The 23,695-nt window shown below is 47.8% G+C and overlaps 1 protein-coding gene across 2 annotated transcripts in view; it reads right to left on the bottom strand.

Moving 5' to 3' along the window:
* SLC39A14 (solute carrier family 39 member 14) overlaps positions 1–23,312 on the bottom strand; it is a 47,970-nt gene extending 24,658 nt beyond the window's left edge. For both annotated transcript variants that reach the window (XM_070416571.1, XM_070416570.1), the window contains exon 1: positions 23,183–23,312. The gene's annotated coding sequence lies outside the window, so the exon portion shown is untranslated. The remainder of the gene's footprint in view (positions 1–23,182) is intronic.
* Between the last annotated feature and the right edge of the window lie 383 nt (positions 23,313–23,695).

Below are 23,695 nucleotides of genomic sequence, written 5' to 3'. Positions count from 1 at the left end.
TCCCGCACAGCTCATCTCCTAGCCTCCTAGCCCGGGCCCAGGCCTGAAGCCACGGCGATGAAAGCAGACCAGGAGAATTCTAACTTCTCCCAAATGTGGGGAGGGGGGAGATTGAAAATTGCCAATTTCCCCCCCTCTATATAGGGAGTACTGGGGAAAGCTGCTGGGAAAACCACCAAATAGGTGAAATTCAAAGAACAATGGGCTGACTCTCTGAGGGAAAGCAGGGCTCTGAGGCACATAATGAATTGAGGGAAACGTGAGTATCCCTCCCTCTCCCAGAGAAACGGAACACGCCCCCTAAATAAGTGGGCTGAGCCACACCACGGGGGCCGTTACCCAAATCCCAGAGCAGAAGACACTCCATCTCCCCTCCTCACACCCACGGTCCTCGTTCATTCAGGCTACAAAACAGGTCACAGATTCCCAGCTCTCAGCACTGCCTTGGTGGGGATGGAGTCAAATCTACCTCAACGTGCTGGGAAGAAAGCCATGTCTTATTTTAGAGCCAACAGAGCCAGAGAGCACCAGCATGAACATGAAAAGAAACAGCAGGCCAACCCTGCAAAAGACAAAGATGCCAACTGAAAGTGCGACCTAACTCCCCACGACTGCCTCACAGTGCAGAGTAACTTAATCAGAATGTGATGCAATACACAGCTCGCGCCTGAGATAAAAGGAGGTGCAGGCTACTCAAAAACAAAACAGTAGCCCTGAAGAATAAATTATAATGAACAGATGAAAATTCTGTCAGGAATTTCAAAGGAAAATACTGACAGAGGAAGGGTTGAGATCATCACAGTGGACGCAGAAGTTTAAGACAAATTGAAACAAATATAGTCATGTGCGGCTTAACGACAGACATACATTCTGAGAAACGTGTCATTAGGCAATTTCGTCACTGTGAACATCACAGAATGTACTAGTACTTACACAAACCTACATGGTATAGGCTACTGCTCTGTAGGGGAGGAAAAATAATTTTGGGAGAGACCCAGTTAAACTGGAGTAACTCACCCAAATAGCTGAAGCCACCACCTTAAATACCACCTTCAGGTGAAGACAGAAGAATATGTTGGAGCCCTGGCCGGGTTGCTCAATTAGTTAGCGTCATCCCGATACGCCAAGGTTGCAGGTTGGCTCCCCAGCCAGGGCACATACAAGAAACAACCAATGAATGCATAATTAAGTGGAACAGCAAATTGATGTTTCTCTCTCTCTCTCTCTCTCTCTCTCTCTCAAATAGATAAAAAATAAAAAGATGTTGGGGGTGGGGGAGTCAATTATGGGAGTTGCCAGGCAAAGCAGAGTAAACCAGGGTAGGGTTGCTGTTAAGCAGACGCAGACGCCTTCTGCACTGATAAGTTTCTGGAGATAAGATCATCCCCCTCTTCCGGGTACAGTGAGGGAGGCACCCTTACAAATAAAGGGTTCCCTTACAAGTGTGACTGTCCTTTACAAAAGGTAACTTCTACTTGGTTTTCACATGTGTGCTGCTCCTCAAATTAACCAGCCTAAAATAATCCTTGTGCCAAAGAGACATATTTTGGGGTGACAAATCCTCTTCCCCTACAGCTCCTAGGCTGCAAACCACACAGCATGCTATGGTACTGAACACTGTAAGCAATTGCACTGCAACGTCACGATGCTACAACAGGAACTTTTCAGCTTATAATCTTAGGGAAGTGTTGTCATATATGCAGTCATGCATTGAACGTAATGTCGTTATGGGGCATATGACTGTAACAAGATCAGCAGAAGGGTAGTTAATTGGTGTTCCTGGAATAGAGAACCCGAGGATGGAATAGAGGGTACATTTCAAGATAAATACAAGATTTCCCTGAAACGAAAAGAAAAAACCAGGATCTGAAGATTTAAATAATACATTGTATTCCACAAAAATGTGATGCAGACAGAATGCTCAACACAGACAGTTCAGTTAAGCTACTGAACTGTAAGAGACCTTTTCAGGCATCCAGAGGAAACATTTTTTTTTGCACCAAAATATTTTATTACAAAAATTATTAAACATACTAAACTTATTTTAAGTGGCAGAAAATTCAGGCTGCCCTCATCTTCCTCATAGCAACATTCAGTATCACAAGAAAATGCAACAATGTTTACACAATTCTAAGAGAAAAGAAAATATGAACCACGGATATTATTCTCAACCAACATGAAATGCAGCTAAGTAATACATTTTTAAAAAGGAGCCCAGGAATGCAGAAACCATGATAAGATGACTGATGATAAGCAATAAACCCTTTAAATAAGAAATAATAAAAAAAAACTATGGGGCCTTGGCTGGTGTGGCTGTTGGTTGAGTGTAGTCCCATGGACCAAAAGGTCGACGGTTCGTTTCCCAGTCACGGCACATGCCCAGGTTGGGGGCTCACTCCCCAGTTAGGGTGCGTGCGGAAGGCGACGTGCAGTTACACTCTTTCACACCCATGTTCCCCCCTCTCTCCCTCTCCCTTCTCTCTCTAGAATCAATAAAAACATATTTTAAACAATTTTTTAAAAACAACTATGGGGATTATGGTTATAGGAAAGAACCTAAATGTTATAAAAATGAACAATTTAATAATATAATAAAAACAAAAGAAGGGAAGAAAGGAAATGAGAAAAAAATGTGAAAATGGGAATGTCTTCATTTTTCATGGCAAAGTGTCAACCAATAGTGTTTAAAATGGAAACAAGTAATTATAGCGATGACTCACAAGGTCTTATTTTTCTTAAATATCTTTTTATTCATTTTAGAGAGAGAGGAAGGGAGAGGGAGAGAAGCACAGAATAGCTGCTTCATGCTCCCTACTGGGAACCGGCCTGCAATCAGGGCATGTACCCCAACCAGGAATCAAACCAGTGACCCTTCAGTGAACGGGGCGACACTGGCCATGGCACAAGGTCTTTTTTTCCCCCCTAACCTTAGTGGGGTCTTTGAGGAAATAACCTCTCTTATGAAAAACACATTTCTTTAAAGCTTAATAATTCCTTTAATTTTGCTATAGTTTTTGTATCTACCTTTCTATATCTGTTTGTGAGTATGCTTGGAAGATTATCTGCAGGAATGTCCACCTAATATTAGTGATATTTCTGAGTGATGAAATTTTGGAGTGTTTTGGTTAGTATTATTTTATTTTTTTTTTTACCTCAAGTCACTGATGTGTCCCAATGGGTGGTGGGGGTACGGCATTATAAAAAAAACATGGTTGACTATTTTTATAATCAAGGAGGGAGGGAGAATTTTCTAAATATGGTACAAAACCTAGACATGGGAAAAGCAATAACTAACACAGTTAAAAACAAAAACTGCCAAGTGTTCTACAAATATTAGTATATTCCCAGTATTGCTGGTCAACCAATGATGCAGCCATCGCTGCAAGTCCCAGCTGACCCAGGAGAATCCAGCAGTCTCACAGCTCCAGCCCAGGGCTCGTCACGATCGCCCTACAGGCTCTCTGGAGTCCAAAGGGCTTTGAGAAAAACTACCCACCCTGTGGACCTCCACACCCCCCTAATGAGCATGCATGGTCAGGAGGCCACTCTCCTCCCAGACAGGCTACAACCCCTCCCAAGCACAGTGCAAATATTACAGCTTAAAAGCCAGGCCAAGCAGCCCAGGATTCAATGGGCCCTTTCTCTTCCTGCCTCCGTTGGCCTCCCACCTAACTGCTCTCCAGCATACCCTAAAAGGACGTGCTCTCTTCTCCCAGGGCCCACCCTCAGAACCTCAGACTCAAGCTTTGGCCCAGTCAATGGCCGCCCAGGGTGGGAGGTTTCGGGGGCAGCACAGGAGGGCTGCCAGGGGGAGGGGACAGGGGCGCCTAGAGACAGCAGCTCACTTACTCTCCTCATGAAACCTCATGTTGCTAGGAGGGATAGGATGAGAAAACATTAAAAAAAAAATTAGTGGTGACCCAGAAGCAGGGAACAAAATTAGAACCAGCAGCCTGCTGCTCACTGACCAATATTTACTGAGCTCCCCACTGCGTGTATCAGTGCCTGTGAGAGGGAGGGCAGACACTGGAGTCAGCCCAGGGCAGCGGCACAGACAGCAGGGATGGCTGATTTAGCCACATGCTGAGCCCCAAGTGAGGACAGTAGGGGACAGAGGGAGTGCATTTGCCCGGCTGCACTGTTCCAGCCGGAGCCTGGGCTTGACAAAGCAAAGAAGTCTTCCAAAACTAACTGCCTGCGTCAGGCAGCCCAGTGAGCAGTAGCCAGCCAAATACCCCACCCACAGCCCTCCCTCCGCCAGGGGCATGGCAAGAATCACCCTGATTCTCATCATTCATCCATCAACATTTCCCAGACACTCAGTTGCAAAATTCTGACCTGCTGTCCTTGTAAGTCCACTCCTGTTTGTCAGCCACGGGGCCCAGCATGTGGCTTAGGAATCTTGGTACTGTGCACATCTACCACTTACATCACCCATTTGAAGCAAACTCCCTGGCTTGTTATTCAGGGTCAAATTAATAAGCAAAACATATGGTGCTAAATCATGAGAGAGTATGGAAAGTTGGGCAGCCCTGGGTTCAAATGAGGGGCCTGCCACTAACTTACCATGTGACCCTGGCACAATCACACTATGAAACGTCCAACCTCCTAGGGCAGTGGTCGGCAAACTGCGGCTCGCCAGCCACATGCGACTCTTTGGCCCCTTGAGTGTGGCTCTTCCACAAAATAACGACTTCTGTGCATGGGCCACAAAGTTTCAATCGCACTGTACATGCGCGCCCACATGTGGTATTTTGTGGAAGAGCCACACTCAAGGGGCCAAAGAGCCACATGTGGCTCGCGAGCCGCAGTTTGCCGACCACTGCCCTAGGGGGACTCTGATAAAACAGAGCTTAAAGGTACAGTGTACAACGTTAGGTCTCTTCCTTTGTCTCCTGTCCTCCAAGTTCTCAAGCCGATCCCTTCACCTAAACCTGCCTATTTCAGTGGCAGCTCAACTACCCTTTCTCCCAGGAAGCCTCTTGGCCCCCTCTCTGAACACTCTTCTCCAACTACCGTAGACTACTGACCGCTCTCCTGCAGTGCCCCTCCAGCAGACTTCTGTTCTTTAAAGGCAAGGAGGGTCCTCCCCTCCCCTTGCTCTTCCCCCACACAGAGGGGCGAGCAGAGAATGTCTGCTGGAAGATGGGAAGCCCAGCTGGATGAGGACCAGGAGCTCAGCACCTCCTCCCACCCACAGGGATTCTAACTCTCCAGGGCCCATAGACCAACTTTAACCCTGAAGTCAGTTGTCATGACCCTTATTACTCTTCTCTAGACCAGTGGTCGCCAACCTTTCGGACCTCTTGGACCACCAGTGATCCACGGACCACCGGTTGGCGACCACTGCCCTAGACTAAATAACCTCCATTCCTTCCGTTTCACCTACACTCATTGAACTACTAGTAAAAGCTAGCTACACCTACCAGACTTACAAACTCAGTCCAAGAGTCCATTCGTTTAGCAAACACTCATTGCCCACCAGTTTCATACCAGGAATTATGCTGGGCACTGGGGATGTCTAGTACCTGCCCTCGCAGATAAGGGAAAAACAATTCAACAAGTGACTTGCAAGAGCGATGATGACATGGGTTATGTTTTGATCAGGGATCAGTTGGGCAATCTGAGCAGGAAGGGGAATTGTATGAGGCATTAAATGGCTTAGGAATCATCAGGAAGGCTGGAGAAACAGACTCTTAGACTGAGCTTCCAGGAGCTCCTCCCAAAACTCAGTGCAGAGCCGGGCTGCCAGGGAGCGGGGGCCCTGCCACCATCAGGTATGGTACAAAGAAGCACAGAATTATGCCGCCCCTGCCGTGATCCACACCAGCAAAATGGATGTCCCAGAGCCCATCGGGAGGAAGGCGATGGCCACACATTTAAGACTGGGTCAAGTGCAGGCAACTGGCAGAGTCACACGTGAATTTTAGTGCAAGGATGTCTGGAAAGCATAGTTTTTGATTCTCTACTTCTAGTGGGCTGGACTAAAATGCATTATCCCAAGTAGCATACTTGGTAGTGAAAGGAGGCACTATTAATAAACACGCCAGGACAACAGGAGTGAGCACACGGTTTTCTTCACGGAGGTGCCTGTGAGCAAGCCCACCCACACCACCCACACCACCCACCACAGATCACGATGAGGCGGAGTGCAGGAAGCTACAGAGAACACAGTGGGGCAGGCAAACCTAGTGTCAGGGGTAAGGGAACACCTCCAAAAAGAAACATTATTTCAGCAGAGACCCGAAGGGCAGTAAAAGTGGGCCAGGTGACGGTGAAGGTGAAGGTGACGGTGAAGGTGAAGGACCAACGGCCCAGGGTGACGCAGCTGCGTTTGGAAAGACCTGTGAACACACACATCTGAGAACTTAAGAGTCCAGTGTGGCAGGCAGACTCCAGAGGATGCGGCAGGAACCAGGGCAGGGAAGGGCCTGTTATTGGCAAGGTGCTGGACTTGTCTGGAGGGCAGTGGGATCATCTTCAGTAGAGAGATGGTCAGATTTGAGGTTTTGGTATGTCCATGTGGCTGCAGTGTGGAGAATGGCCTTGAGGTGGGTGAGCACAGAAGCAAGAGTCCAGGTAGCAGGCTCTCTGGTGTCCAGATGGGAGCACGCAGCACGCAGCATGCAGCGTGGTCTAAAGAGCCAGGCTTCTTTCTCCAGCTTCAATGCAGCCGGAGCCTCCCCTGCTGTTGGGGCTGCTGGCCTCACCGTTTCCCACTAAGGAACTGAATAGGATCCTGTAGTGGCCACGAGTAGAGAAACAAGCCCCTTCACTGTCCTCATCACCCAAAGTATCAGGGTGAGTGTGAGAGGACCGACCACCCCCATCGTCTCCTAAATCAGCCTGAGCCTCGTCTGGCTCCAGTCTCTTTCTGTGGCAGGAGAGCCATTCATAAATGCCAACTCCAACGCCTTGGCAGCAACACTCTGGGGGCAGAATTTGCCACAAGGGCTTCTCACAAGAAGTCTCTCTATGATCCCTTCTTCCCGGAAAGGGGCAGAAGAATGCTCTGAGCCGAGCCCCAGGCTCCCCCCGGGAGGAGAGGCAGGCGCTTCCTACATGAGCCTTGATAAGACAGCACAGCAGTGCTCACTCGGGTTCCCTGGAACAGTGAACCTCCCTCTAGCAAGAGCCAGGCCCCAGGGCAGTTCCACTGATCTCCCTGCCCCAGCACCCCCCCCGCCCCCCAGCCCCTACCGCCTCCCTCCCTCCTTGCCTGCCTCAGTGCCCCTGTGCTCCACTGCCTCCACCTTTACAACCCTCCCATCCTGGAGCCCCGACCACACCAGCCTCTACAGCAAGACGCTGACTCCTGTGCCATCATTTCTCTAAGGAAAGTGGTTCTCAAAGTGTGGTCCCTGGACCAGCAGCATCACCACTACCTGGGAACTGGGAAGTGCACATTCTCAGCCCCACCCAAACCTGTTGAATCAGAAACTGTGTCTTAAAAAGCCCTCCAGGTGACCACGATATACACTACTCTCGGGAAGATCAAGAACTCGCCTTAGATCTCCACGTTTCTTCACCAAAGAGGGCCAGAGCCACTGCTGTCCAGGGGCGGCCCCTTCCCACCCAGCACTCAGCCTCCGTGCAGTTACTGCCACAGGCACACGGCCAGGGCCCCCAGTAGAATGGCACAGGCTGTACCTTAGATTTCTCAATGATCATAAACATTATCAGCAGAGCAATGAAGGAGCCCTCCTCCCATGAGAAAGAGGGTTACTGGGAAAAAGAAAGAAAAACCCCCGATTTCCAAATTGGAGTGAGAAAAGGGGTAGGAAAGGGAGGGAAATTGAGCAATGGCATTCCTGAATCATAATTCCTCCATTTTCCCACCTACTGCCCAAACTTCCCAAATGGCCCAAGGTCTCTGGCCGTTACCATCTGATTATTAGGGAGAAAGGCCTTCCCACTGTGGGCCTCTATAAGTGACCAGAGCGCCCCTCTTGCTAAGATTCCCGAGAAACCACTAGAGCCGGCTGCCTCGTGCATCTCATTCCCACTCTGTCACGTCCCCTCCAACCCACCCCACCCACTTGGATCAAAGCGCTCGCCAGCTACAATACACACCTTCACTCCTCTGTGATGTATGTGAAATACATACATCATAAAATAAATGTATCACTCCCCTTCACCCAACAGCAAAGATTACTTCCTCTGCCTGGCAGCCAAGGGTCCCTCAACTAGGCTCCTACCACCTTTCCCCCTCACCTGTCATCCTCTCTTGCCTGGAACCCTGGGCTCCATCCAAAATGCCCCACTCCTGCCCCTCCCATCTCCACGCCCACCCACAGGACTCGGAGTCTGATGAACATCTGTTAGAAACATCTGTCCGAAAGCTGCACGTATCTGCACGTGTTCCAGGCACTCTCTCCACAAGTGTGAAGGGCCCGGATGTAAAAGAAGGATGGACTACAGGGCGAAGCACCATCAAATCCTCCCTCCCTGCCACAAGTCCAGGCCCCTGGGGAACATTCTCATCTTCCTCTGAACCCTGCCCCTCCGTCTCAATGGCATGCTGTCTTAGAAAGACAGTTCTAACTTTCAGTTAACGCCCTTGTTTCACTAACAATCCTAGAAGGCTGGTAGGATCTGAATAAGTACTTGCCACATGAATATGTAAATACAAAGGCATAAAGAGTAGCTCAACTGGTTAGAGCAGCTCAGTTGGTTAAAGCCTCGTCCCAATACCCCAACTTTGCAGTTCAATCACTGATCAGGGCACATAAGTGGAATAACAAATTAATGTTTCTTACTCCCCCTTCCTCTCTCTCTCTCTCAAATCAATCAATAAAAAAAATAAAAATAAACAAAACAGATATACCCTCACCTTCTCTACAGACTACAGAATGGCTGGGACAGACTTCACTGAAGATGCAGGATTTAGGGCCCTGGGGTCTTCTCAGAGCTCCTCCTGTCCAAGGTGCAAAGGAGAGCATGACGACCCGACCCTGTGCCCTCCTGGTCCTTCCGTCGCTGCCAGGGCATCAGCTCTGGAGAGGCTGTCCAGGGCACTCACAGATGGAGTCCAGAGCAAAGGCAGCGGGTTTCTGGCTCCTGTCACATTTGGATACAGAACAGGGCCAGAGAAAGACCCACACAGGCAGTCAGTTACCCTGCCTCAGGCTAAACTACCCCCTGTGGGCTGTGAGTGGGTACGGCGCAGTCTCAGACAATATGGTGCAAAAGCAGCAACTTCCTGAACAACACAACAACTTGTGCCCATATTTCCATTTGCAATTCCACTCCCCTACCTCCTACAAACTGCTGTCTATTAAAAAGGGATCAACATTCCCGCCAGACTTAAAGGCTTACGACCTCTCTGGTTAACCCCAAACCCAAGGGCAATCGTATTGCCACCTGAGAAGGGTTTCTGATTTTCCCTTGCAACTCAGACATGCTCTTGTTTGGGTGACTTTCAACCTCAGAGGGAGAGGAAAAAAAGAGAGAGATGGACATGAGAATTCTTACGGCAGCACTTTTCACTGTAACAAAAACCTTGACGGTAACCCAAAAGCCCAACAGCAGGAGATGGGTGAATAAACAAACCCATCCTCACAACAGAAGCATATACAACAGAGGACGGACTACAGCGTCCTCAGCACTGAGTGCTACTCATTCTTCGTGACCTCTCCCCTCCAGAAAGAGGTCACTGAGTGCTACTCATTCTTCATGACCTCTCCCCTCCAGGAAGATCTGGAAGGAACTTCTGTACCCTCCCTGAGGACCAGAGCCCATTCCAGTTTTCCTTGTAAAGTCGACACACCACAGGGCATGTGAAGGGAGGCAATGCTGAAATTCTAGTGGAAATAAAATCTCTTAACCAGCCTTCCAGCTTCCACTGGGCACCTGTCCCTATACTGTCAGAGTTAGTTCTCTCTCTCTCTCTCTCTCTCTCTCTCTCTCTCTCTCTCTCTCCCCTGCCTCCTGCACACCCCACTGGGGAGCGAGCCCACAACCCAGACATGTGCCCTGACCGGGAATTGAACAGTGACCTGGTTCATAGGTCGATGCTCAACCTCTGAGCCACACTGGTTGGGCCTTTCTCTCTTTTAAGTATAACAGATACCCATGTAAAGTACCCAAATCTTAAGTGTAATGCTCAATGAAAGAGTCATCCTTTTAAAGATAAATCTGATCACAGCACTTTCTTTGCTTTAAACCCGCCAATGACTTTCCCAGTATAAGTGGAATAAAATCTAACTCCCTATTTCTGGCCTATAAATCACTGTGTCAACGAGTCCTTGCTGACTCCACTGACCTTTATTATTAAGCCCTCTTCTCACAGGGATCCAGCCATCCTGCCCTGCCCTCTTTCTCTCCCTTTAACACATCAAGTGCATTCTGAACTCAGGGCCTTTGCACTTGCTGTTCCCTCTAACTTAAATGCTCTTCCCTTAGATCTTCATATCATATCTCAGTTCAAATGTCACCTCCTCAAAGTGGAGGGCCACCTGGTCAAAGACAGGGGGCTGGGGGGAAGCCCATCACAGTCATTCAGAACTCTAACACTCTGTTTTATTGTCTTTTTAGCCTATTATCACCACTTATAATAGTCTTTTTTTTGTTTGTTTACATATTTAATATCCTCCTACTAGCCTCCACAGTGGTGGAGACTTGGCCTATTTTCCCTCCTGCAGAGCCTGGAGGAGTGAGTGCCTAGTAGGGAGGCTGCCCAAATGAATGAGTGTGTTAATTCCCTGCCCACCTGTCAGTGTAGAATTTTTGTGTGCTTTGGTCTCTACCCCCAGTTGAACTACAGGCATCCTCAGAGGGAAGGACACCCCTTCTCCTGCAGCTTCAATAGAACTGAAGTTGGAGTACAAAACATAAGGTAGAAAAATTAAAGAAAACCTTAAGGGATCCAGGAGGAAGGTGGTGGGAGAGGCAGGCACAGGCAGGCAGCCTCCCTTCCCCACAACCCTGAACACCAGTGTGTGGAGAACAGGCAACCATCTGATAATCCTCCCCAAAAGAACACATTAACTTTCCCTGCGGCAGGGGCAGAAAAGCAAAGGCAACCCCGCAAGTACAGGCTGTTTCTAGAATTTCTCAGCTGCTCATGGAAAGTCTGAGTCTTGGTCCCGCTGAACACAGCCTCTCTCAACGTGCCAACTACACACATCCTGAACCGCCGGGGGAGGGGCTCATGAGCCGCTGCCGGGAGGAAGTGGTGTGGGAAGTGCCAAGGTCACAGGCACAATCTGGGCAACAGAGCTGTGCACACGCCATCGTTCACCCAGGGCCAAGGCCTCTGTCGCGGGAGGTACCCCCGCACAGTGTCTGCTGCATGTCAGGGGGCGGAACAGAATCTCTGTTCCTGCGCCTGTCAGGTGACCACCAAGGGCACTTGGCGAGTGGCTGGAGCCTGGGGGATGGGTGACTTGGTACTTGCTGCACCTTTCTGGGAAAGCTGATGAGAACGGCTGTGGCTTGCTGCCCCTGGAAACTACCCAGGGACCTGATCTCCTGGAAACCTGCTGGGCCTCTCATATGGAAAGTCTCCAACATGAGGGAAATGATCAGCACTGAAATATATATACGCCCATCAGTGTCACCCGGTCCTGGGATGGCAAAGCACGGGACCCACCATCTGTGCGTGAGCAGGGGAAAGGACAGGGACAGGAAGGGATGCCAGGGCTGACCACCTCTGGCTCACGTGCTGGGAGGAAAAGCAGGGCCAGGCTCCTGAAGGCCAACATAGCTCCACCGTGTGCAGAAAGGGAGAGTCCACGGGGGCCTGGCCCGGAGCCCTCTGGTTTCCAGGAAAGAGTGCCGACAGTACAGCCTGCTCCCTGCGATTCACAGGACTCTCTTGACTCACAGGACACACACATATACCACCCTCTTTTTCTCACACAAGCCAACTTTTCAGGCTTCCAGTAAAAGACACAAGGAAAAAACTGTGGTTTGGGCCTGTCCTCCCCCCCTTCCTTGGGGAGGACAGCCCAGCAATCCGGGGGGTACTGGGTGGGGAGTGGTGGTGGTGGAGGCCTTCGGTGAGCTGGCTGCCTCCCCGCCCCTACCAGTCAGCAGGGCACAGGGAAAGCCCTAAGAGGTAAAGGGGATCTTACCAGAAGAAAAGGAATCAGTGAGTTCAGGAGCAAGTTAGCTGGGGACAGTCTCTGGCCTCAAGACAGCAGTCAACAAATATTTACTAAGAACTTACTATACAATTCGCTAAACTATCCTTCTGGAGATTCCATAATTTAATAATCCTACTATCTGTGTGTACGTGTGGTGGGCAGTTAGACAGACATGAGCAGAGCAAGGACGATGGGCCAGATACAGGGTGATTTTTCCTCCCCTGGCACACAGCTGGTCATTTGGTTTGGACCCCCTGATGTTTCCTCCCTAGAGATAACATCTAGGCCTCAGTTGTATTTCAGCTCCAAGCCCAGAAAAGCAACAAAACCAGACCAGTGGACTGCATGGATGACCTGCATTATATAATGATTCCCTGCCCTGGCACCAACCAACCGATCAGTAGAGACCTAGACGCAGAAAGGACACACCTGGAAAGCTGCTGAATATTCAATTAATATCCCCCCCTGGGACCTCCGCTAAAATCTCCACCCTTAAAACCCTTAGGACAGAGGACCCACTGGGTCCCTCCCAGAAGCACCACCCCCCCACCCCACTCCCATCTCTGCCTTTCCATCCCCTTCTCCTTCCCTTAAGGGCACTACCATTACTTCCCTCACTCCCAAGCTCCGAGAGCCTTCCTTGACCTCTGTAACTTGTTTCCTAAGCCCAATTCTTGTAGGAATCACTTTTTCTACCTCTGTGATTTTGTAAATAAATATTCTCTTACAGTTTGGGTCTTGGCTCTGAATCTTTCCTAGCCAGAACCCAAGGCCCAGTGTGACCCCACCGGCCTAACACCTGGTGCAGTTCCCGCCACCTACACCTTAAGGACGCCTGTTGTATAAGATTTTCACCCATGCTGAGGATTAAAATAGTATTCCATGTTTGCCAAATTAGTTTAAAATCATTCTTATAATCTCTTCATTTTCATTTCTTTGATTACCAGTGTGGCTCATCACATTTTCAGGTTTACTAACAGTTATATTTCTTCTTCACAAATTGCCTGTTTACCATCGTCTGCCCATTGTTGCTGTCATACATTCATCTTTTTTCTTATCGCTGTATGTAAGAGTTCACTGCATGGACTAACAACATATTCACCTTTTTTCACATATTACAAATAACTTCCTAATCGTCTGCCTTTTAATTTTGTTAATTGATATTGTGGCCTGAAGGCTGTCACATGCTAACCTGACAAGCACAGGGAAGGCCTATGTGGCAGCTTTGCAAACTCAGAGACCTAAAATAACCACAAACTTTTTAATTAAAAAAGCAGTCATATCCTAGGCTAGAATCTTCCCTGACAAAAGTCAATGTTTACCTTAACTGAGCCTGTCTATTGTCTTTTGATTCTAGAATCACATACCTTTGAAAAGTCAGGGTAACTTTCCTTTTTCCGGACCCCTCAGGGCTCCACCAATGCACCAGAGTGGAGACTACAAATCCTCACTGTTATTTTTATTGTGTTAATTGTTGACTATTAATTATCCTGTACCCACCTATGGAAAAGATGCATATGTCTATCATTTTTCTTTTTATTCAATCCCAGAGGTCCCAACTTTGCTTCCTCTCACCTCCCTAATCTATCACCAATGAATTTCATATAACCCACTTATATGAAATCTTTTGATTGTAATATATAAGGTGCAAAACTGCCATTCTCTGGAGCATTTTCTCAATCTGTTGAGATGTTGCTTCCCAGCAATTGTCAACAGTTTGGCTCAAATAAACTCACAAAAATTCTTCACAGGTTTGAATGTTTCTTATGTTGACAGTATTATTGATAAAAATTTTTAAAAGGTTAAAGTTAATATATCACACTTTTTGTTTAAAGTTTCTGCTTTTAGTAGCATGCCTGGAAAATCCTTTCCTACCCTGAAATTATAGAAATACACACCTATATTTTCTTGCCTTTAATAAATTTAAATTTCTAATTTGTCTAGAATTTAATTTTGGCACAGAGAAAGAGAATCTAAGTTTTTAATAACAGTTAGCCAATTATCTCAATACTGAATATCCATTTTCCTTGTAAACCTCAACCATGGAGTCGACAGAAAGTTAGAAATTGAGGTAAAGTCAAATATATCGTTTGCACAGAAGGCCACAGGTGGCTGGTCTAGCTAATGACATGTAAGAGCACAGTGTGGGTGCCATCTCTTTCACTTCCTCCTTCCTGCTCAGGGGCACAGCTGGCAAGTAACAACCATGAGGTCCAAGTCCACTGTGCCAAGGATGGCAGAGCAGACAGATAACTGGAGAGAGCCCGGGTTCCCACAGGCATCACTGAGCAGGAACGCGGCCTCCCACGATGCTTTACTATCTGCCAATCAGCACTGGCTGGACGATGGTGTTATTTGCATCTAAACACCCCCTTGTAATACAACCATAATCTTTTTTCCCCTTAATTCTATAAGAACTGCTAGGATTTACTGTTACTTGCCAGGCACTGTGCTAAGCAATTTGTTTTCATTATCTCATTTAATCTCAACAAGACACATTTTACAGTACTTCTCCAATGATAAGTATCATTGACAGCTCTTCTGAGTAGAGAAAGACACTGGCTTACCTGCACCTCTATAAGAACTCCCTATTTCAGAAACATTAAAACAACAAACAGCATCTTAAAATTCAGCAAGCATTTTACAGATGAGGACACTGAGGCTAAGTAGATTTGCTCAAAACCACACAATTGGTAAGAAATAATATCATTACCGGTTGCTGAATTCCTACACATACTGAGGTCTGTTTTTGGATGTTCCTATTCTGTTCCATTTATCTAACCCTGTGACAATGTCACTATTTTTTTCTTCATCATTATTTTTTTTTGGTAAAGCAAGTCCAAATTCACTACTTTCTTTTTAAAATTGTTTTTGGCTATCCTTGTACATTTATTCTTGCAGGAAAAAAAACTTTTTAAATTATCTAACCTGGCTGCCCAATGTTCTGAATCAGAGCTTCCTGGGTGAGATCCAGTATCTGCAGATCCAGTTCTGATAGATGAATCTTGCTCGTTTGGACACTGGTCTGACATTTCAGGACTGCTGGACTAGACAGGACCACCTACGACATCCTGTGATTTATCTGAACTCTTTGAACTCCCCCTCTCCCACTTGTGGTACCAGACCTCAGCCTCCCCAGCCTGCAGGGGAACTGACGATGAGAGCTCCTCCCACAGAGGCAAGTTGTTGGGATTGTGGGTCCTAAGAACACAGGGCCTCTGAGGCAGCTTTATAACTTATACCCACTTGCTTCTCAGATCTGTGTCAACCTGAGGGGACCAGGTAGCCTGAGGCTGGGACCTCGGCTCAACAGCAGCCAGGCCTGCTTTCTGTCTTAGGTTTAAAAAGAAATCTTTCCTGTGCAGCTCTGTGAACCAGAGTTTACAAAGGACATTCCTCCCATCCTGAAGGCAGTGGGTTGAATAACATCCCCAAACCCATGTCCACACAAAAGTGCAGAAGGTGAGCTTTCGGGAAAGAGGGTCTTTGCAGATATAATTAAGACGCCCATGACTGGTATCTTCACATGAGGAAGGAGGAGATCTGGACACAGACACAGAGAGAAGGCACGTGAAGACGGCAGAGATGTGCGAGTGATGCTGTCACCAGCCAAGGAACAAAAACTCCTGGGGCCACTAGAAGCTGGAAGGAGTCTCCCTAGAGCTGTCGGGGGAATGTGGCCTGGCTGGCACCTTGATTTCACAAACCAAGTTTGTGACAATTTGTTAGGGCACCCCTAGGAAACTAACACCTTGAACCAGAATTAAGACCTTTTATCTCAAGCTCCCTTGCTATGGGTGGCAGAATTCCAAGATGACCTCCAATGACCCTCACCCTTGTGTGTGGGCAGGACCTGTAAATATGATATCACTCCGGTTATTGTGTTACATTATGTAGGCAAAAGGGATTCTGCTGGGATTAGCTGACCAACTCAGCAGACCTGAAGATAGGGAAAACTATCCTGTAATGGCCAGAACTGATCAGGTGGACCCTTAAAAGGGACAGGCCCTTGCTGGCAAAGGGGGCCTGAAGCATGAGAAGGATTCAACCTGGAAGAGAGAGTAACTTCCGGTATGGAAGTCCAGCAGACACCAAGTTAACCACGTGACCCAGGAAAACACCACCAGTAACATGACACTGACACCCTGACCTGATGCTCTGAAAAGGATGCAACATCGTGACTGTGACATTCCTGCCAACAATGTACAACCTCGTTCTAAGAAAGAAAGAGAGGAACTGTTACAGACTGGAGGAGACTGACGGGAAATAATGACTAAACGCAATGCGGGATTCCAGATCAGATCCTGGAACAGGAAAAGGATATTCGTGAAAATATTGGTGAGATTTAAATAAAGCCTGTGGCTTAGCTAAAGTGCCAATGTCGATTTCCTGTTCTTGGTAACTATCCTATGGGGTGAGGGATACAAAGGCACTCTGCTATATATATTTTTTACAACTTTCCTTTAAGTCTAAAATTAGTCCCAAATAAAAAGGTTGAAATAAAAGGAAATGGTTAAGTAAATTAACAGAGGTTGCCTCAGGATGACAGACCTTTTCTCGCATGCATCTTTATGCTCATCTTTACAACAAGTATGCATTACTTTTGATAACCAGAGGCAGAGGTTGGAATAAGTGGACTGGTACAAACGATGTCGGTTTGGGGCCAAGGAACTGTTCTAGCTAAGAGTAGGATGGAGCCCAAGACAGAGGGCTGCTAAAACAGACAACAGTCTTTAATAGGGAAACCGAGACTATTGGTACCTTAGACCCCAGAGCCCTTTAAAGTTGCTGGACCCCAACTAAATTTCTAGCCACATCACTTGTCCCTCCATCAGCCGCTCTGGCCTACATTGGCCACCCCTGCTCCAGGAACATTCATTCGTTATGCACACAATTCTCCTTGTCAGGACTCCTCTCCGCCCTCTCTCCCTCAACTTGCCTTCCTTCCACTTCCAGGAAGCCTTCCCAGACCACTGCGGCCCCAATTGGCTCACCTGTCCGCTCCCCCACCCCCCGCCCCTCCTCCTTAAGTGTCTCTTGTCTGCCTCACTCAGTGGAGCTTATGGAATGCCACAGATAGCATGTAACTCCCCATGTGCACTCAGCTCACCTCCACACATATCTGACCAGCATCTTCAGAAGAGCAACAGCGTTTTGCCTGTCTGCATGGAGTGGAAGCGCTCTTATGGCTGAACACCATGGGCTTGGACAATCCCTTCCAGTCCTCCTGCACATCCCTGCAGCACACAGGCCCCTTGGTCACAAGCTGAGGATGTACTGACCAGGAGTCTGTTGTGCCTATTCCCAAAATTCTTTATGCCACTTCTATTTGTTTTTATGACTATAATTAAGTTAAACAGTAACAAATATAAATGCAGAGAGACACAGTTTTGATTTCTACGAAAGTAAAGGAAGTGTTCCAGAACAGCAATTCTGAAATTGTGGCCTTGGAGGACAGCTGGGTCACTGAGACCATTTTAGGAGGTCTGTAAGAGGTAAAAACTATTTTTCTTATAATATTAAGATGTTAAAAGCCCTTTCATTCTCATTTTTCAGAAGCTACAGAAAGTGTGATGAATGTGTGCCAGGCAGTTTTGAGTTTTTCTAGAAATTTCTAAGGTAGAAGTTTAGAGTCCAGATATATATGTTTTCAGCCCTGGCTGGGTGGCTCCGTTGATTGGAGTCATCCCGATGCACCAGGGTTGCGGGTTCGATCTCCAATCGAGCACATACAAGTAGCAACCAATAAATGCATGAACAGGTGGAACAACAAATCGATGTCGATGTTTCTCTTTCTCTCAATTAAAAAAAAAATCAATAAATATATACATTTTCAGAGATTATCTCATTTTGTTCAACTGAGTATTTACCATCAAACATATCATACCTATTATAATTTATCTAATTATCTAACAAATAATTATTTTGAAATCCTAAAGATATGTAAAAGTATAAAAACTTTATTTTGAAAGTTATTTTTCATAAAAATATGCTTTCACGTTAACATGTAATGACCTATTTTTGTTATTTTAAATGAATAACTATTTTTATACTTGTTTTAATTTTTAGCATGATAAATATCAATAGGTATAGCCAAATAAGAAAAAGACAGTATTAAGGAATCCTAGGATCAAAAAGTTTAAGAACTGTGCTACAAATGAAAAAAAAAATTAAATTAGATGTGTGCATTAAAAAAGTAGAATTCTGTATGTGGACTGGTTTGCAAATGTCTTTTTTTAAAAAAATGAAAACTAATTAACAAACATGTCAATACTTTCCCCAGCAATTCTACTTCTGAGAATTTCTTCTATAGTCACATTTATACAATGTAGGAAATGTCATCTGTACAATTTTTCACTGCAGCATTGTACATAATGACAAAATACAGAAAACAACCCAAGTTGGGAAGAGAGGGAGAACATACCTTGGTTAAAAATTTACTGTACTCCCATATTCTGGAAGAATATGCAGTCACAATAAAAGAATAGTAAAAGTATTCTATGTGCTGATACGGAAAGATCTAATACAGTTGGTAAGTGAAAAAACAAGATGCTAAACAACGTGTCTAAAATGCAAACTTACAGCATTTGTAAGATGTTTCACTGAATACTTAACACGTGACTTTTTAAAATTTGTGTTGCTTTTTTTTTTTATTCCTCATCCAAGGATGTGTTTATTGATTTTTAGAGAGAAATGGAGTGAGAGACAGAGAAATATTGTGAGAAACATTGACCAGCTGCCTCCCTTATGCCCTGTTGGGGATCGAACCAACTGACCCACCCAGCCAGGGCACATGTGTGATTTTTTAAACTGTCTTTTTAGTTTTAGCCTTTTGATTTTTTTTGTTGTTGTTAATCCTCACCTGAGGATATGTTTTTCCCACTGATTTTTAGAGAGTGGAAGGGAGGGGGAGAGACAGAGAGAGAAACATCTATGTCTCACATAGGATGCCTTCCGCACGTGCCTGGACCAGGCCAGGGGATGGAGCCCTTGACCAGAATACAACCCCGTCAGTCCCAGGGCTGATGCTCTAAACACTGACCAAAACTGGCCAGGGCTAGCCTTTTGATTTTTGAGCTCTGTGAATATATGACCTGGTGAAAAACATTTAATGAGAAAAAAAAAAAAGAGAGAAATCCCAGGTAATACATGTGGTGTGATTTTTATATACAAACAATTTGCAAGTTTTATTAGGGGATGTAGAGATCCAAAGAAAAGGCCCCAGCCCAAAGCAAAGCTTTGGCAAATAAAAATAAATGCACAAGCTTTTAAGGTAAAATAAAATGTTTAAAACCTGGATTTTTTTTTTTAATTCCCAACTTTTGGCTGCTCTTCTCTTTTTTTTTAAATGTATATTTTTAAATTGGTTTCGAGAGAGGAAGGGAGAGGGAGAAAGAGAAACATCCATGTAAGAACAGAACATTGATCTGTTGCTTCCTGCATGCCCCCCCACCCCCCAGGGAATCAAGCCAGCACCTTGGCATGTGCCCTAACTGGGAATCAAATCAGCAATCTTTCCACCCAACCAACTGAGCCACACTGGCCAGGGCTGATGTTCTTCATTAACTACTAATCCCGAGTGCACTGACCACGAGCCTTTAAGAACCCACCATAATAAATTCAACAGTCATCTCATTCCACCAAACCCCCGACTCTCCTGGGCCCGAAGATGGGAAAAGGTTAGGAGGCCTGAGCAGGCAGTCAGATCTCCAGTTCCCAAAGCAAGGAATTTGGTTTCCCTTGGCTGGTCATGCCAGGCTCTCTCAAGCCGATTCTGTGGCTGCCCTTCCTCCCCTTCCTCCCACCTTTGTGGGAGTCCCAGAGGGCCCACTGGGGGCCCTGTCTCTGCATCTCAGCTGGGCCCAACAGAGGATCCCCTCTGGGAGTCTCCATAGCGACGGTAAGAGTGGGAATGGAGCAGCTGGGGCTTGGAGACCTTGTGGTGAGGCTGCCCTGCTTGTCCCCTGGGACACCACGAGGCCCCTGGCTGGCAGCAGACTCTGGACTCCTTATCTGCTGGCATTCTGCCATCCCACCAGCCTCGAGGTCAGAGAAGTCCTCTCTAGATATCTAATGAGTCCTGGCTGGGGCCCCGCAGCATGACCCTTCCTCACCCACTTCCCACCCTCCCATGTCCCCAGGGAGTCTAAAAAGAAAAAGAAGTAGAGGACTTCTCCAGGAGAAACTTCTCTCCACACAAGCAAAGTCCCTCCCTCCGTCACCCCCCCCCCCCCCCGCCCCGTCCCCAAAATGAGCAGAGCAACTGGCTCCTTGCTTTTCACATTTTCAAGAAAAACACTAGTATTATCAGCAATTTCATCATCACATTTAGGAACAAAAATTGAACTTTTTTTTGGTCTTCACCATCAAGCCTCTTGGCTGCTTGCTAGCAATGTGACTTGGGACACCCATTAGCCTCTCTAGATCCAGTTTCTTCAGTTGTAAAAGAAAGGGGCTGCACTTGAAGCTTCCCGAAGTCCCTCCAGTTCAACATTCTATAGTCTGTGGTTCTGCAAAATATCCGAGCATGATTTTTTTTCAGGCATCAAATGCGAACAGACTGAATTATTTTGGCAGAATGGGGAGAAGGTCCCAATTCCCAGACATATACAATCTATTCACAGCACTATTCTAGATTCCAAGATGCTGTAAATACTTACCATGGATTGAGGTTGCTCCTGGAATAGAGTAGAGTGTGAGCAGGTAAGGGAAGATGGAGGTGGGAAGGATGTGAAAACAGAACCAGTCCAGTGACTGATATACACTGCGCGCACGCATGCGTGCACAGTCAGGCCTTCCTGCCTTTTTTTTTTATCAGCCCCAAAGAGGAGTTTCCATTACCTGAAGAAATCAGAGCAGCTCCAAAAACTTAACGGTGGGAAAAGAAGCCCTTTTCCCATTGCCCAGTGAATCCGAGGACAATCCCTGGCCACAGAAAAGATAACTACGCAGAGAGTCAGAAAACTGCACCCATGTTCCTAAGGAGGAGATGAGCCAACCTTAAATCTGGGCTCACCCCACTCCTACAACTCGACCCACCTATCAGCTTAAAAATAATCCAGTCCATCCCACAGAAATAACAATGATGATGATGATAAGAAGGAGAATATCTCTACTATGTTTCAGACACAATCACAACATGCTGCACGGTGATGAGAACAGGCCCAAAGATGACGTATTTCTCCCCGCTGGACAGTGAGGGGGCCAGGATTTGAACAGATTCATCTGGCTCAGAAGACAGCATTCTTCTCTACCTGACACCACCTTTTAGCAAACTGCTCAAGCTCTCTGTGAACTTAATGGAACCCAACACTGGGACCTCTTCTTGCCCTGCTACCTCATTCTTCATGCATGTATGGGTGTTCTTTCTGCCCAACAAGAGTGTGAGGAACTGGGCCTCAACTCTCTGCATCCTGTGGTGGCCAGTGCAGAGCCCACCACAGACTAGGCCCTGTGACTCATTTACAGACTGAGGGACGAATGACCACTCAAAATCATGGGGCTTCTTCTTGCCCAAATGATAAGGCCAATCATTCTGCGCTTGGTGCCCTCTAGTCAACCTGCAAACCAATGACAGGAAGAGCAGCACCAGTCTATCTCCGGGCCTCCACAAAATTTATTAAAACTCACCTCTGAGTCTCCAAAGGAAACAGAATATGTGGCTTTTAATCCCAGCTGCTAAAAGTTACGATTCTGGACATTCTTTCTCTTGCTTCACCAAGCTCCTCTGTTTTTATGGCTCTTGTTTTAAGACAGGGGTCCTCAAACTACGGCCCACAGGCCACATGCAAATACAAATATTGTATTTGTTCCCATTTTTTTACTTCAAAGTAAGATATGTGCAGTGTGCATAGGAATTTGTTCATAGTTTTATTTTTTAAACTATAGTCCGGCCCTCCAACGGCCTGAGGGACAGTGAACTGGCCCCCTGTTTAAAAAGTTTGAGGACCCCTGTTTTAAGAGGTAAGGATTAACGGAGAGGAAACCACAGATCTAGTCTGACCTCCGCACTGACCTTTTCCCATGGACACAGGGCAAGTCAGGAGCAGAGCTGGGACAGAGGCCAGTTCAGCAAGGCCGGTCCCCACTGCACACTATCATTGCCACGACCCTACCCAAGTAGCCTGGGTTTCCTAAGGAAGAGTGACTACTAGTGAAGACAAACCCGAGCCCAGGTGGCTCCGTGAGGAAGGGTCAGGTCAGAGCCACTCCCGCTTCCACCTTCCTCAGGCCCCTCACAAATCACGCTCACCATCCTCTTGAACACCCAGGCCCTGGCAGACACTAAGTCCTCAAAACTGTAGCCACAATCCAGAGCTGAGGATATTTTCTCGGCTTAACTGGACCTCAGGATCACAAGGTGAACATGCTTGGATGGTTATTTCGTCCTATTGCCCTAAACCACCAAGAGAGGGCAGCCTAAACCAGACCACCTAAGTTGGTCGGCACCGACCAAATATAGCTAAAAAGCCATGCCCTGTGGGCAAGCCAGGTCGGAGTTGGCTTAGTCCCTCCTTTGCCATTCTCCATCTCCGGCTACCGGCCAGCCCGAAGGTTTGGGTCATTTATCTTCAGCTGGGACATGGTCTGGCAGAGGTGAGGTGGGGTCCACCGCTGCTGGAAAGCCAAGCACGGACACCAGTGACCCTTTCGGGCCGCCCCAATAGCTGCCCACCAGATTTGGCCATCTCGTCCCCACTTTTTCTGTCCCCGCGTCGGTGAGCTCCAGGAAGCCTTCCGGAGCCTGCAGCGCGGCTCTCCACATTCTGGGCACCTTCTCTGACCCCCACATCCTGCGCTCGCCAGCCCATCGGACCGCACCTGCCATCTCCCTTTCCTCTCCCAGTAACCTCACGGGGCACCTCGGCCAGGTGTCGCCTCCATCCAGCCCCCGGGCCCGTGTGCGGACCCTCCCGAGGGACTCCCGGGTCCAGCCCGAAGCTTCGGAGGCTGTGGCCGGGATTCAGGTGCTCGGCGCAGCCGGGCCCCCACCCCCACCCGGAGACCAGAGCCGGGAGGCGCGCTGCTCCTCGGGGTGCTGCCGCATCCCGCCCGGCCCGGCCCGACCCGCCCGCGCGCCCTCCGCCCCTCACCTGAAGCTGCGGCGGACGCCACCGGCGCGTGCAAATTCCCCAGCCGGCTCCTCGGCGGCCCGCAGCGGCAGCGGAAGCGGCGGCGGCGACAGCAGCTCGGCCCGGAGTCCCCGCAAGGAGACCGCGTGTCCTCGCCCCCCTGCCTGCGTCCGTCCGCACCACGCCGCGCATGCCCGCTATATAGCCTGCGCGTCAGCCTGGCCCCGCCCCCGCCCCGCCCCACCCCGCCCTGCGCTCCCCGGGGCCTGCCACGTGGGGCCCGCGCCCGCCCGAGGGCTACGTGCAGGAGCTGCCCGCCGGCTGCGGGCTAGACCCGGGCTCGGGCTTGCTGCCGGCGAGCCAGCGCCCTGCTGCGCCTCGAGGCCCTACCAGGGGTGGGCAAACTTTTTGACTGAAGGGCCACAATGGGTTCTTAAACTGGACCGGAGGGCCGGAACAAAAGCATGGATGGAGTGTTTGTGTGAACTAATATAAATTCAAAGTAAACATCATTACATAAAAGGGTACGGTCTT

This window comes from Myotis yumanensis, unplaced genomic scaffold (assembly GCF_028538775.1).
Source record: "Myotis yumanensis isolate MYYU_CA2020_CCGP unplaced genomic scaffold, mMyoYum1.0.hap1 SCAF_5, whole genome shotgun sequence".
In the NCBI taxonomy this organism is placed as follows: Eukaryota; Metazoa; Chordata; class Mammalia; order Chiroptera; family Vespertilionidae; genus Myotis; species Myotis yumanensis.
The sequence above is the reverse complement of the archived record's forward strand: the minus strand, read 5'-3'. Positions and strand labels throughout refer to the sequence as shown.